The sequence below is a fragment of the Hemiscyllium ocellatum genome, chromosome 10 (assembly GCF_020745735.1).
Source record: "Hemiscyllium ocellatum isolate sHemOce1 chromosome 10, sHemOce1.pat.X.cur, whole genome shotgun sequence".
NCBI classification, from domain to species: Eukaryota; Metazoa; Chordata; class Chondrichthyes; order Orectolobiformes; family Hemiscylliidae; genus Hemiscyllium; species Hemiscyllium ocellatum.
In genome coordinates, this window is record NC_083410.1 from 95,973,673 (window position 1) to 95,988,258 (window position 14,586).

The 14,586-nt window shown below is 45.7% G+C and overlaps 1 protein-coding gene across 1 annotated transcript in view; it reads left to right on the top strand.

Moving 5' to 3' along the window:
• The window catches only part of esr1 (estrogen receptor 1), a 305,431-nt gene that overhangs the window by 173,090 nt on the left and 117,755 nt on the right, over positions 1 to 14,586 (top strand). The gene's annotated exons all lie outside the window — the stretch shown is intronic.

The following is a 14,586-nucleotide window of genomic DNA, read 5'->3' on the forward strand; positions in this document are numbered from 1 at the left end:
GTGTGTTGCTGGAAATGCGCAGCAGGTCAGGCAGCATCCAAGGAGCAGGAGAATCAACGTTTCGGGCATGAGCCCTTCTTCAGGAATCAGGATTCCTGAAGAAGGGCTCATGCCCGAAACGTCGATTCTCCTGTTCCTCGGATGCTGCCTGACCTGCTGCGCTTTTCCAGCAACACATTTTCAGCTCTGATCTCCAGCATCTGCAGTCCTCACTTTCTCCATCTTCAAAGTCCTATCAAGCAAGGCAATGCGTTAGCCACCACCCTGTTTACCGGACTCTGGTTATTCACCTCACCAAAGGTCCATTGCCCGTTGGTGTCAGTATTGAACACCACCAAGGTGGAAAAGCATTCAACCTCAGCTATCTCAGTGTCAAATTCAATTAGCCCCCCATAAATGCATATGATCTACAGTTAGCAGGTATTGCCCATTCTCCACTTCCTTTTCAAGTCACTCTCTATGTCTTCAATTCTGCATTTAAGAAACTTGATCTCTCCTCGAATGCTGTTGCAACAAGGCGTATATCAACTAACCACCCAGTCACCCAGATATTCCAATCTCTGTTGAAGGAGAATACACTGAACACTTCCTATACCAATGGTAGACACACCTCTCAAAAATCTACCATTGACCAGAAGATCCAATACCAGGATCAGCTACGCTGGCTCAGCCTTGTATAAACTGAAGTAGCAAGGATCTGACAAGATCAAGCTTCTCAGAATCACCAAAATTCCTCATGCACAGCTCTTAACTGGGTTTCAATGACACATTGCAGTCTTGGAGGAACTCTGTTGGTAATACCTCTGCCTCATAAGACCGTAAGGAATAGGAGCAGGAGTAGGCCATTCGGCCCCTCAAGCTTGCTCTGCCATTCAATGGGATGATGGCTGATCTGACATTCCTCAGGTCCACTTTCCTGCTTTCTCCCTGTAATCCTTGATGCGCCCACTGGATCTCAATGTCCCCACTGATCCTCAATGCCACGACTGATCCTCAATGTCCCGACTGATCAAAGATCTCTATCTCAGCCTTAAATATATACAAGGTCTCTGCCCTCCACAGCTCTCTGTAGCAAGGAGTTCCAAAGACTCGGTACCCTTTGAGAGAAAGGGTTCTCAGTCTTAAATTGGCGTACCTTTATTCTGAGACTATGCTGTCTGCTCCTTGGCTCTATCATAAGGAGAAACATCCTCTCAGCATTTACCCTGTCCAGGTCCTCAAGAATCTAATATGTTTCAATGAGATCACCTCTCATTCTTCCATACTCGGGTGAGTAAGCCTCAATCTGTTTCACTTTTGCGCGTACGACAATGCCTCCCACTCCAGGGATCATCCCAGTCAACTGTCTCTCAACTGCCTCCAGTAAAATATCTTTCCTTAAACAAGGGGACCCAAAACTGCTCACAATGCTCCGGATGTGGTCTCCCCAGCATCTCGCACAGTTGCAGTCGAAATTCCCTGCTCTCATACTCCAACCTCCTTAAAATAAGGGCCAACATTTCATTCACCTTCCTCGTGACCTGCTGCAACTGTGGGCCAGCTTTCTTGAACTGCTCAAGTCCCTTTTGCGTTGCAGCTCTCTACAGGGATTCCCTATTTAAATAATTCCTTGATCTTGAGTTCGCCTTTCCCAAATGAACAACTCCCCACGTTCCCACATGGTACACCCGATCCAATGGGAGAATCATTGAACAAACGCTAATGCTCTTTTTGAAGTCAGATATTGCTTTCAGGAAATTCACTGTCAATGGCTGGATCTGGATGGGCCACATGCCTTCTCCTAATGAAGGGCTTATGCCCGAAACGTCGAATTTCCTGTTCCTTGGATGCTGCCTAACCTGCTGTGCTTTAACCAGCAACACATTTTCAGCACATGCCTTCTCCCCCTATTAGGTGCTATTTTCTCAACTCTCAAAAGGAGACTGTCTGCAACTTTCCTGGAGGTGTGTCATGAATGACCAAGGTGCAGTTTGTTCGCGGTTGGTCAACTTTTCCATCAAACCGGATCACACTTTGAGTCAACCGATCTCAGTGATGAGGCAGAATGGTAGGGGGGTGGGGGGGGGGAGGTGAGGAAACACTGCACTCCAGATCCTGTGAGCTCACCCTGTCCCATGTGCCCAAGCAGCTGCAGGTCAGGATTCAAGACCCCAAAGTAAACATCGCTTTCAAATATACCAGTGAGCCACTACTGCCGAACTGTCTCAGCAGCAGAGTTTTGTTAGTTGTTCGGTCTTTGAAGCAGTCCGTCAAAATGACAACAGCTCATAAATTATGAATCGGTCAGACAACAGATTGTGAAAGAAGCTTAACTTTCTTGTTACACATGTCAATCGAAGTCAAAACATTAACTAAGAATAAAGTGTGTTCTACATTATTCTGCCTGATGACTGTGACCAATGAACAGTTTATTTATTCAGGAGTAAATGAACTGTAAAGATCAAAGCTGCGGATTATGTTAAACAGAAACAAAAATGATCAGAAACACGATACTTTGAGCTGGAACAGAAAATAAAGTGAGTCTGAAGCTGACAGGAGTGCTGATCGCCAAGTGGCCCACCCATGTTCTAGCGCAGTGATAAAGTGAGCAGATATGTGTGATCACTGCTCAGCGCAACTGAATTGTTGTACACACTAGGGCCAAATCTGCACTGGCTACAGTCCCAGACGTCACACCCTTAGCTGCGGGCACAACTTGTACCTGGCAGGTTTCACAATATCGGTAAATCTGGCGTCTCTCTCTACTTGGCCTTGCAGGTATTTGGGCCACGCAAACCTTCGCTCTCCTTCCACCCACCCACCCCCACAACAACCCATGCCCAAATCCCCACAACAACAAACCAGACATCAGCAGCCAACCGGACCATGTTTGGCTACTCTCTCAGATCCTGCTACGCTGTTTCAATGCTCCCACTGATGCCCTTATCGATACTTAAGCCTTAATCAGCATCATCAAACGAGACGATGTCATTTAGCTCAGTGATGTTTGTGGGATTTTGCTCCGCACAAACCATGGGGAGCAAGGAATCTTGGGAAAAGTACTGCATGCAGGTGAGCCATTTGGGATATCGTGGGTGTGTTGGATCTTTGCAAATGCAAATCATTTCTCTCCCACCTTTGCATCACAGCCCAACAAAATGTTTTTCTCCTCGGATTAGAGTTGGATCCTCTTTAGTATGTCATGAATGGACCCTCATTCACCAGAGTGTATTTCCAGATTCTAAACTGACGTACAAGGCAATTGGCCTGAAAGGGTTAATCGAGCGATAGTTGTATGGCCCCGCCCACTGATAAATTAGTGACAACCTCTGGAGCGGCCTAGTTGGTCTGTAGCCTGCTTCACTCTGCATTTAGAGATATTTTCTCATCAACCTGTTGAGAGTTGGAGCAGGTGGGATTCAAACTCATGCCTCCTGCCTCAGAGATAGGGAGACCAGCACCACACTACAACAGCCCTATTAATCGACAGTTAGGCTATTGTCAGCAGCTTGGGCCTAGCTGTTATCTTTTGTGAGCTACTGTATTACGTACTGTGAAATGTAGTTATATGGTGTTACTCTACTGTAACATGTCTCCTCATTATTCTCCAATGTACATATTACCCAAGAAAGTTCCACTTTTGCTGAGACTTCCACGTGATCATTACTTTCTAAGCCTTACCCCTGAAATAATTCCAAGGAGGCAGTTATTCTATAACCAAGTTACTCTTTGTTTACTCACGAACAGTCTTTGCCTACAGTACTGCTGCCTGATAGAGAGGCAGGCAACAGAGGGTCAGTAACTTTGACATCCAATCCTTTTATGTCAGCCAGGGCTCCCTTATTGGATCAGGTTAGCCCCAATCAGGGAACATATATTCTCTGATGTCCAGCTGGCTGACCTTGTTATAATCACTACAATCCCAGCACTAGAAATGGCATCGTTGGCACTTTTCTACCCATGATCTATCAATATCATTAAACGATTTACCCACTTTACAGCAAGGTGCCAGCTATGGACATCTCTTCTGCCAATGACCTGAATTTGTTGGTCCTCTGATTCTTGACCCTCCTGCTAATAGGACACAGTTTCTTTCTATTTACTTGGCTCTGACCCCCTTGTGATTCTGACCACCTTGGTCAAGTCACCTCTTAACCTATTCTGATGTTTTCTTTCCATTTAATACTTCATTCCTAAAACCTACAATGCTGGACTTTTTACTTCTCTATTTTTCTGAGAATATTAACTAAATAAGCTCAACCTAAGAACGTTTATACCGCAGATGGCACCATAAGTGGTGACCTGTACACTTTTGAGTAGCCGTGATGTGGAGGGACCAATGTCGGACTGGGGTGGACAAAGTTAAATATCACACAACAACAAGTTATAGTCCAACAGGTTTATTTGGAAGTATTAACTTTCAGAAAGCTGCCTCTTCATCAGATCGCAGCTACATGACAAAAGAGCAGTGCTCTGAAAGTTCGTGATTCCAAATAAACCTGTTGGACTATAACCTGGTGTTGTGTGATTTTTAATGTTTGAGTAGATGTGAATCATAGAATCCCTACAGCATGGAAACAGGCCCTTTGGCCCAACAAGACCACACTGACCCTATTACTCTCCATTTCCCCTGACTAATGCACCTAACCTACACATCCCTGGACACTATGGGCAATTTAGTGTGGTCAATTCACCTAACCTGCACATCTTTAGACTGTGGGAGGAAACCGGAGCATCCAAAGGAAGCCCACGCAGTCATGGGGACAATGTACAAACACACACAGTCGCCCGAGGCTGGAATTGAACCTCGGTCCCTGCACTGTGAGGCAGCAGTGCGAACCACTGTGCCACCATATGTGGCAATACAGCTAATTCTAACTCGAACTCTCCTCCTAGGGGAATTGCTTCGGCTTCTCCAATTGGCTGTCGTGTTTTTCTCAATTATACCTCAAAAGTCTTTCATCAGCAGATGACCAGAGGTCAGGGACAGTCACTATATAAATGCACACAAATCTATTGTGTTATAATAATTTCCCTTGTCTTAATGGATGCGTTGACCTCCAAATTCATGTGTGCTCCCACTGAAGACAACTTCCACTGCAGGGATTCTCTGTCCTTCACCCAACTCCTTCAACCAAGCAGGCCGTGACTGGGCAGACAATTATCCTGCCCCAACGCATCCACCAGCAAAGCTCAGGGACTGAAGCGTTTTATGTGTACAGTTCCAGCTGCCAACCCACAAAAAGGATATAGCAGTATTGGAAAAGGGACCAGAAACGTTGACAAAGAATGGAGCAGAGAAAGCTACCAAGAAAGGCTGGAACTTTACCACTGGAAAAACGAAGGCCAAAGAGTAATCTGATTAAAGTTATGGATGGGTTTCATAGGGCAGACAACGATGCACTATCTGCACTTGGGGTATTTCAGAACTCAGCAACATAGATAATAAGAGAGTCACTGATAAATCCAACAGGGAATTCAGGAGAAATGTCTTAGCAAAGAGTGATTTGAATGCGGAGTGATGTTCTCACTCAATGGAACATAGCCTAGAATCATTTAAGGAACAACTAGACACATATGTGGGGAACAAAGGACTAGAAGGATGAGCAGGATGAGCCTTGTGTGGATCATGAACGTCAGCACAGTTTGCTGAGCAATCTGTTTCTGTGCTGTGAAGTGTAATGTCAGTTTGATCAACCTGATTTGACCATATTTCGACCGACCTCTGGGGATAGGTATGATTTGAACCTGGACTTTCTGGCCAGAGATAGGGGCACTACCTCTGTACTGCGAAAGCCCTTTGCAACTGTGTGCTCTTTGTTATTCATTCAAGGTATTGCTGGTAAGGCTAGTTTCACCTCTTGTTGCCTGGAGGAGGTGATGGTGAACTACCTTCTTAAACCACTGCAGGCCAACACCCACTGTCAGATAGGGAGATCTAGGGTCCTGACCTTGTAACCCTGGGAGAGCATTAATATATTCACAAGCTAGAGATGGTGTGTTTGACTTGGAGGGGAAGTGGAAGGTGGTGATGTCACAATATGGCTGCTGCCTTTGTTCTTCTAGGTCAGAGGTCACAAGACACCAGGATATAGTCCAACAGGTTTATTTGAAACCACCAGCTTTTGGAGTGCTGCCCCTTCTTCAGGTGAAGAGACCCTTCTGGTGGTAGAGATCACAGGTTTGTGAGGTGCCTTCAGCAATATCCAGCAGCAACTGACTAGCAAAGGAATAGAGAATGAAAGGTGACATTTTCCCAGCTTCTCATAAAGTCAGCATGAAGTCAATGAAATAAAAGCACAGAATGCTGGAGAAACTCAGCAGGTCTGGCAGTATCTGTGGAGAGAGTTAATGCTTCGAGTCCAATAGAGCTCTTCTTCAGTTTAATGAAATCTCAATTCTGGAGAAGAGTCATATTCAACTTGAAGTATTCATTCTGTTTTACTCTCCACAGAAACTACTGGACTTTGGGAGTATTTAAGTACTTGCAAACTTTTGTTTCAGATTTCCAGCGTAGAATCATAGAATCCGTGCGGTGCAGAAAGAGCCCATTTGGCCCATTGAGCCTGTACCAACCAACTGAAGAGCATAACTGTTAGCCGGATGCCATGCAAAGAAGTCTCGGAGACCGAAGGAAGATTAAATGGTTTGTCAGTAACTGAGGATCATCTGAGTCCAGATTTGGAAAACAATAATCGCTTGATTTCAAAACACTAATATCCCTGCTAGTTATTGGTAATGGCTTTACATGTAAGTGTTAGCTTGGATGATGAGGAGATGGACATTCTGAACGGTGAAGGGGCATCTGCAGAGGTTGTGACTGAACTGGAGGTTATTTCCTTCCTGTCAAAGGGTCACTGGACTCAAAACATTGGCTCTGCTTTTCTCTCTGCAGACCTGCTGAGTTCCTCCAGCATTTTGTTTGCATTTCAGATTTCCAGCATCCGTGTTTTCATTCTAACATGGAATCCTCACTTTCCCACTATCCAGGAAAGTACTAGTTGTGATTTCGCAACTCAAAGAGCTGAGCTCAGAGAGTTTGAGAAGAGATAGAGTTTATCTTACCTCTCTCTCTCTCTCTCTCTCTCCCCCCAGGCAGGGCATGCTTGCAGAAATTGTGAGTTTGAAATAGTCAAAAAAATTTTATCATCCTCAGGAAACATTGATCAACGACTTGATCATTGAGTTCAAGGTCGCTCCTTGTCAAAAGATAAATTGCATTATGTTTGATGCTGTTAGTGCATGGTAAGAATTAAATTACATGGTGGTCTGTTTAGTCGTGAATTTCATGGTAAATTAACAAGTTGGCTGGTATGCATGCATTTGTCCTCGTCTCTGAAGAGTACTCATTATCCCCCCCTTCTGGAACATAAGGGAAATGCCAGTGAAGTAATGGTATGGAATACAGTTCATACAAGAGAAACCAATCTTGCATTTCTGTTGCTTTCCGTGACGGCTGAATATCTCAAAGTGCTTTCCAGCCAACGTATACCTTTCAAAGTGTAACCCTTGCTGTAACGTAGGAAACATTGCAGCCAATTTGTGCCAAAAACTCCCAGAAGCAACAGCGTAAATGAGCAGATCATGTATTTCTTCTGCTTTGACGTCTCTACACACTAACATTCGTATTCAGAGTACTTTTTTTTAACGTTATGAATTTGGCTAGCAACGTAACAGTGAGCAGAGAGTCAACTTTTTGTTTTGTGTGATGTCGATCAGGGAACAGATGTTAGCCGCAATGTCAGGGTTAACTCTGCCAAGGAGAAAGCGAGGACTGCAGATGCTGGAGATCAGAGCTGAAAAGAAGGGCTCATGCCCGAAACGTCGATTCTCCTGCTCCTTGGATGCTGCCTGACCAGCTGCGCTTTTCCAGCAACACATTTTCAGCTCTTAACTCTGCCAACTCTTGGAAACAGTAATATGAGGGCTCTTTTATGTCCATCCAAGAGGGCGTTGTTTCAGAATTTCATCTGGGGACCGACTGCACTGGCAAGGCAGCCCTGCCCACCCTCAGGACTGCTCTGGACGGGCTATCAAGACGCCTGCTGATTTGCAAATCCCTCTCCTTCACCAGCCTTCCCACCCCCAAACTCCATGACATCTCTGCGAATGAACCTCCTGTTCCTTGCAGCCGTGGGGCAGGAGTGAGTAAGCAGCAAGGGAATGAGACTTAGGGTGGGGATTGGGGGGGAGTCAGAGGCTCAGGGCTATGAGGAAAGAGAGTGACTGCGAATCAGAGGTTGAAGGAGAGGGAGATGGACCAATGGAGCTGGAGAATGAGGGGACAAAGGAGAGGAATGGATGGGAGTTGAAGAGTGAGGAATGGCAATTGGGAGTGAGGAGTTTGGTTCATGGTGTGAAGGGGTGAGAGATAGATTGGGGAAGGGGGCAGATATGGGGACTAGCATTCCCAACAAATCTAGGAGTAACTTAAAGAAGTTGAATGAGGGCAGCACTGAGAGAGGAAGAGCCAGCACAGGAGAGAGTGAAAGCTGGGGACCTTACTTAGTTTCCACTGATAAGAGAATGACAAGCCAGACAATGGAGACCAATTGGAATGAGAAACAGAAGATTCTTGACCTGTATGGAAGTAGAGGCTAGAACATCACTGAAAGGCACTGGGATAACTATCTGAACAGGAGAGATATGAAAGTTCCTGGAGATGTGAGGCTTCAGCTGAAAGCACCAACACCACCAAATGGCCTGGAAGTTCAACCATTTCCATGGAATCTTACCTTAATAAAACTGAGCATGAGGAATGGTTTAGAAATAAAAACAGCAAGTGCTGGAGAAACTCAGCAGGTCTGACAGTGAGAGAGAAAGTTAATGTTCCAAGGCCTAGATGACTCTACTTTGGAATGTTTCTTCAGGTTTCTGAAGCAGAGGCATATTGGAATCATACCTACAGCCACTGAAGTAATTTTGATGCTGCAGTCCCTGTGGTAATGAAGGCAGTGCCTGGTGAACGATTTGTGCACAGCACGATCCCACAAACTAAATAATCAGATAATCTAGCTTTGTTGGCTTTGGTGAGGTATGCTTTTCATTTTTAAACATGAGAGGTCATTTATTTCTCCAAATAAAAAAGAATTATTACAATTTTCTGATTGTCATACTTCCATTGATGAGAGAGTTTGTTCTGTGGGATTTTTTGTTAGCTCTTAGTAGATCAGATCTAGCCAATCACATCAAGCCTAAGGTAGTTTAACAGCTATTACTTACTTATTCAAGAAGTTGCCAAGCTTCTTAATCAAGTTCTGAAGAGCAGAAAATTCCAGGAACATGAAGTAATTTCTTCAAGGTTAATTAACTCCAACAGGATTCTGAGAGACTGCTTTCCAGATCTCCAGGATTTTAAGGAAAGTAACACAGAAACAGAAACTAGGTGCAGGAGTAGACCATTCGGCCCTACGAGTCTGCTCCACCAATCAGTAGGATCATGCTGATCATCCACATCAGTGCTGCCTTCCCCCTGTACCCTTTAATCCCTTTATCCTTAAGAGCAATATCTAACTCCTTCTTGAAAACATTCAATGTTTTGGCCTCTACCTCTTCCTGTGGCAGAGCATTCCACAGGCTCCCCACTGAAGCTGTTCACCCTGAAGGTGGTGGGAATCTGGAACTCTCTGAAAGGATGGTACAGCCTTCATTTAAGAGATATTTAAAACCTACATTTAAGAAGTATTTAGATGTGCACTTCCGATGCCAAGCCAGACAAGGCTGTGGGTCCATTGCGGGAAAGTGGGATTAGAATAGTGAGGCGGTTGTTGGTGACCAGCACAGATTTGATGGGAAGAAGGGCCTTTTTCTGTGCTGTAGACTGTTATGAGTCTTTGGATGAAGAAATTGAAAATACATGACCCCTCCAGCCTAAAGTTTCTGGATCAGTGTGTACGACCCAGGACTGCAGCCATGACAGGGTATATCCTTGTTCTCCTGCTTGGCTCTACTCACCTCCCCCCCCCCCCTCCAACCCATCAACAACATCGTCCCAAATAAACACACAAAGTACTGGAAATGCTCAGCAGGCCAGACAACGATTACAGAGAAAGAGAGAAAAGCGGACTCTCTGTTCTGGAAGAAGGTCTTTAATTGGAACTGGAAGATGCTAGAGGGAAATAGATGTGCTCAGAGTCAACTCTGGTTAGAGATAGTCCTGGAGGTATTATCACATGACTTCCTGCCTCCCCTTCCTCCCACAATGCACCACTTCCGCATTTCTCCTTTTGGTTGTTAACCTGTACATGTTGGTAAAGTGCCATCTTCCCACTGTAGTTCAGTGAACATCAATCAAAAATCCCTCGTCACCACGTCCCCAAAATTTTTATATCCAATAAACAAAATCCTTAGGAGAGGAAAGAACTCTGCAAAGGCCAGTATCCCATCACCAATCAGCCTTTATTCACAAATGCATAGCCTTTGACAGTAGCACAGTCTCTCACTGAGTCAGGCACTCAGGGGGTCAATGTCCCTGCCATTCAGACTTTTATATCAGCTAGAGCTCCCTGATTGGACCAGATTAACCGGCCCACTCAGGGAACCCATATCCTATGACATCCAGCTTGGTAATCTTGTTACAATCACAACAATCAAAGCAAAACACACAATTGTCCCCTTTTTATCCCATGTCTTGGTCACCTGGTGCCCTGTAGATTGGTCTGGAATTTCGGACCAATTTCAGCAGTTCCGGAGGGTTCCGAGGGAGAAGGATTGGGAGGGCAGGAGTGGAGTCACCTGCAATTCTCAGTGAGAAGATCAAGAAAGGTTTGGAGCTAGAGGGAGGGTTCCGGGTGGATTGGGAATCCTAAAATCGGGAGAAGTGAGAGGGGCAGGGGGTCTGCATGTGGGGTGTGGGTCCTCATACCATGTATGGGGACACAGTAGCTTCCCCAGGGGCATCTCCATTGGGTGGGAGTGTGAGAGGCGGGTAAATACATGGGGGCCATCTGGCCTAATCCACACAGAGACAGATTTTCGATCCATCCGGCTTCTTATTTTCCCAGTTTCCTGATGGCAGTCAGTCTCTCTCTCTCTCTCGCATGTGGCATTGTGAATCCTACCACTCGGCACATGTAGCCAGTTGAGACGAGATCTAACTGAGATGTTTGCATGATTTAAATAAGGTACAGACAGAGAAATAATCGCTTCTGAGGGGGCATTCAGAATAAGGGTGTGATGGCATAAGCATTAGACCCGTCCAGGGAGAAATTAGGAAGGATTTTTTCTACACAAAAGATAGCAACAATCCTCAAATGTTGGGGATCAGTTGCAACACTCAAGATTGAAGTGAATGTATTATTGTTGGGTAGAGTTCTCAAGGAGAGCAAATGGATTTGAGGCACAGATCAGCCATGATCTATTGAGCAGAATAGGTTTGAGGAGCTGAATAGCTTCCTCTGCACCAATACCTCTTGTTAAATTTCCATATCTGAGGTAAAAATGGGCTGGAATTGAAGGTAAATCATTTCCCTTTCACCTTCTCGAGTATCATCAACTCTGGGCTTCCAAACGGGTGGGAGCTTCTAATCTAATCACACCTTGGGATGTGATACAACGAGCACAAAGGCTGCAGTTCAGCTGGAGCACTTTGCTCACCTGTATCGTAACAACGCTTAGTTCTGGCCAAAATCGCCTCTCGGCTTGGTTTGAGCGTATGACGATCCTTACCAAATCGCTGGAGTTTTCACTCATTTCTCAGGCAAGAATCTTCCCAGTCCCGGAGTGATGGGGGCTACGGAGAGAAGTGAGGGAGAATCAGGTGAGAATCCAGTGAGGCCTTTCACAATATTTGAGCAACAGGCTTTTCCAGCTAAATTCCAGATCTCAAAACAAGATTCTTACTCCTGAGCGGCAAGAGGCCTATTACTCACTACCACTGTCATTACTAGCTAATCTTAATATTCAGTCTTCTATTCTATCACCTGTTGGGCAGAAGCGAGACGTGAGAATTCCCAACATGGACGTCGGAGTGGGTACTTGGCGAGCCCAGGCCCTGCTTACTCCCCCAGACCTCTATCTTGGACACCCAGCACCAATGTCTTGGGACATACGCTATGGGCATTGCTGCACACAGCCCACCTCATGTACACTGAAATCTGACACAGTCCAACATCTCTGACCATCACAACCCAGCTCCCATCCTCAGGGCTGCACTGTAATGCTGCACTTGGGAAGTCGCAAACACCAAGTTGAGTGTTGGACAGGTTGCACACTAGGGACAGGTTCCCACCTCAAGGATTGGACCAGGATGTATCTCAGGGCAGTTTTGGTGCCTACCGGGATGTAAGCAGCAAACTCTGTGTTATGGCTGAATTCTACCCTTCATTTCCTCTTAGACCAGGTGACACTCAGGTTTCTTTTTATAAGCTTACTCATGCATGCATGGAAGAAATATGCATCAAGAAAATGGCACACAATTCCTATCTTCATCAGAACAGCTCAGGTTTTATACAGCTCTTACTGATAAGATGCTTCCACTTCACTGTTACAAATTCCAATTAAAGCCTTGCACACTTTTTAACCTTTGTCTTCGTCCAAACCAACTCCACGTTCCAAAACAATCATGACTATATTATCCATACATGTTCAAACTCATACACACATGACTGGATTACCCAATCATAGTAGAACTAATATACATGATTGTACTATCCAACCATATCGTGACATGGTCATACTTCACACTATTAATATGGACTTGTTACAGGATACTAAAGTGGCTTGTTTGTCCCCGTCCCATCATTCCCTCCTATTGCCTGTACTGCCTGGTTCCCCTTTCACTTGCTTTGCCTCCTCCAACCCCCCAATTCCTACCTCAGCCAGAGCTAACAGACGCAAAGTACTCCTGTCTTACCTTGCCTTTTAGCATTGACCCAAAGCAATGATCAGCCAAGAGGGTGAACGTGTTGCTGTATGGCCCCACACTATGTCAATCTCGTACCTGCGTCCATGGCAACAGCTGTTGAAGCTAGTGCACTGCATGTGCGTCAATTGAATGGCCATGTCTTAAAGTCGAAGGGTTGTAGTCTCCAGTCAAGTCAAGAGAAGCAGGTTGCAGCCAGGAATTCTGGGCTCGGTCAGTAAAGGACCACGTCCAATATCCGTCCAGGGACTTGGACACAGCTAGTCACCCACTCAGGGCAGATCCTCTCTTTATATGAGGTAATGAATAAAACCCCATGACCCGTCCTGACCCTTTCTGCCCTGTTGTAGACTGGAATGATGGAGTGGGGAGGATGGAGTGAGATGAAGGTTGTCAATGCTGGCGAAAATAGGGGAAAGATGGTGAGGGGTCCTGCGTGTGTAGCGTAGACAGCACAGAGGCTAAGCAATGTTGATGGTGTGGGGATGTTAGCTGGGCAAGGGAAGGTATTGTATGTCATAGCGAGAGTGATAGAGCATGAGCCTTGGTGGGAGGTGAGTGCAGTCACAGAGAGAGAGAGAGAGAGAGAGAGAGGTATTTGCCAGTGGAGTGGCGAAGGACATTGACCTTCATCCTCCGCTGGGCAATCCCCTGGACAGCTGAGATCTCACTGACACAGGTGACAACATTGGGCCATAGGGCGGCATGGTGGCCCAGTGGTTAGCACTGTTACCTCACTTCACCGGGGTTCGATTCGCCTGTGTGGAGTTTGCCCATTCTCCCAATGTCTGCGTGGGTTTCCTCCAGGTGTACCGGTTTCTGCCCACAGTACAAAGATGTGAAAGTTATAGTGCATTAGTCTGAGGTAAGTGTAGAGTAGTAGGGGAATGGGTCTGGTGGGGATTTACTCTTCAGAGGGTCAGTGTAGACTTGTTGGGCTGAAGGGCCTGATCCACACTGTAGGGATTCTATGATTCCTAGGTAAAGCCTGGTGTCATCACTGCCGCTGCTAACCTGGGAGGTGATGGGCTGGGAGAAGATGTCCACCCCATTCCCTGGGACCTCTAGGTCCCTTTCTGCATAGTGAACTGTCAATATTCCTTTATCTGCTGTATCTGAGTCAAATATCATGAAATGTGCTGCCCAGCTGTGATCTACTAGCACTTGACTGAGTGCCTTTTAAAGATGGCATTGGGAACTGGGACCAGACCGGGTAAGGAGGCTACATTTTCTTCCCTCAAGAATATCAGTGAAACAGATTGGGATTTTACACCAATCGGTGTTGACTTCATGGTCGCCATCATAGAGACTAGTTTCAATTCCAGGCATATCACAGCAGCAGTACTTTCAGCTACAGTGAGTGAGAGAGTTGGGCAGGAATTCGATGTGAAGGGAGCCAATGGGATGTGGTATGCTAATGACATGAGTTTGGGATGTGAGGAAACCTCTCTGAGCCTCACAGACAGAAACCCTCCACAACATTTTCTCTAAATATGGTGAGATTCAGTCTTTGGTTACTCCCCTGCCTGCAGTTTTCTGCCTTGTGGATCGAAGTCACATTTAGCGCAGAGCAGAAGGGAGTATTGAGAGAGAGAATGTTTAACAGGAAGGCCAATCAGAAACATCTATCTCCACCCCCAATCTTCTAATCTTACAAAAGATTGTGACCTCGTGGTGATGTCTCATACCTTGGAGACATAGTTTCAAATCCCACCATGGCAGCTGGTTCAAGTTCACTTCAATAA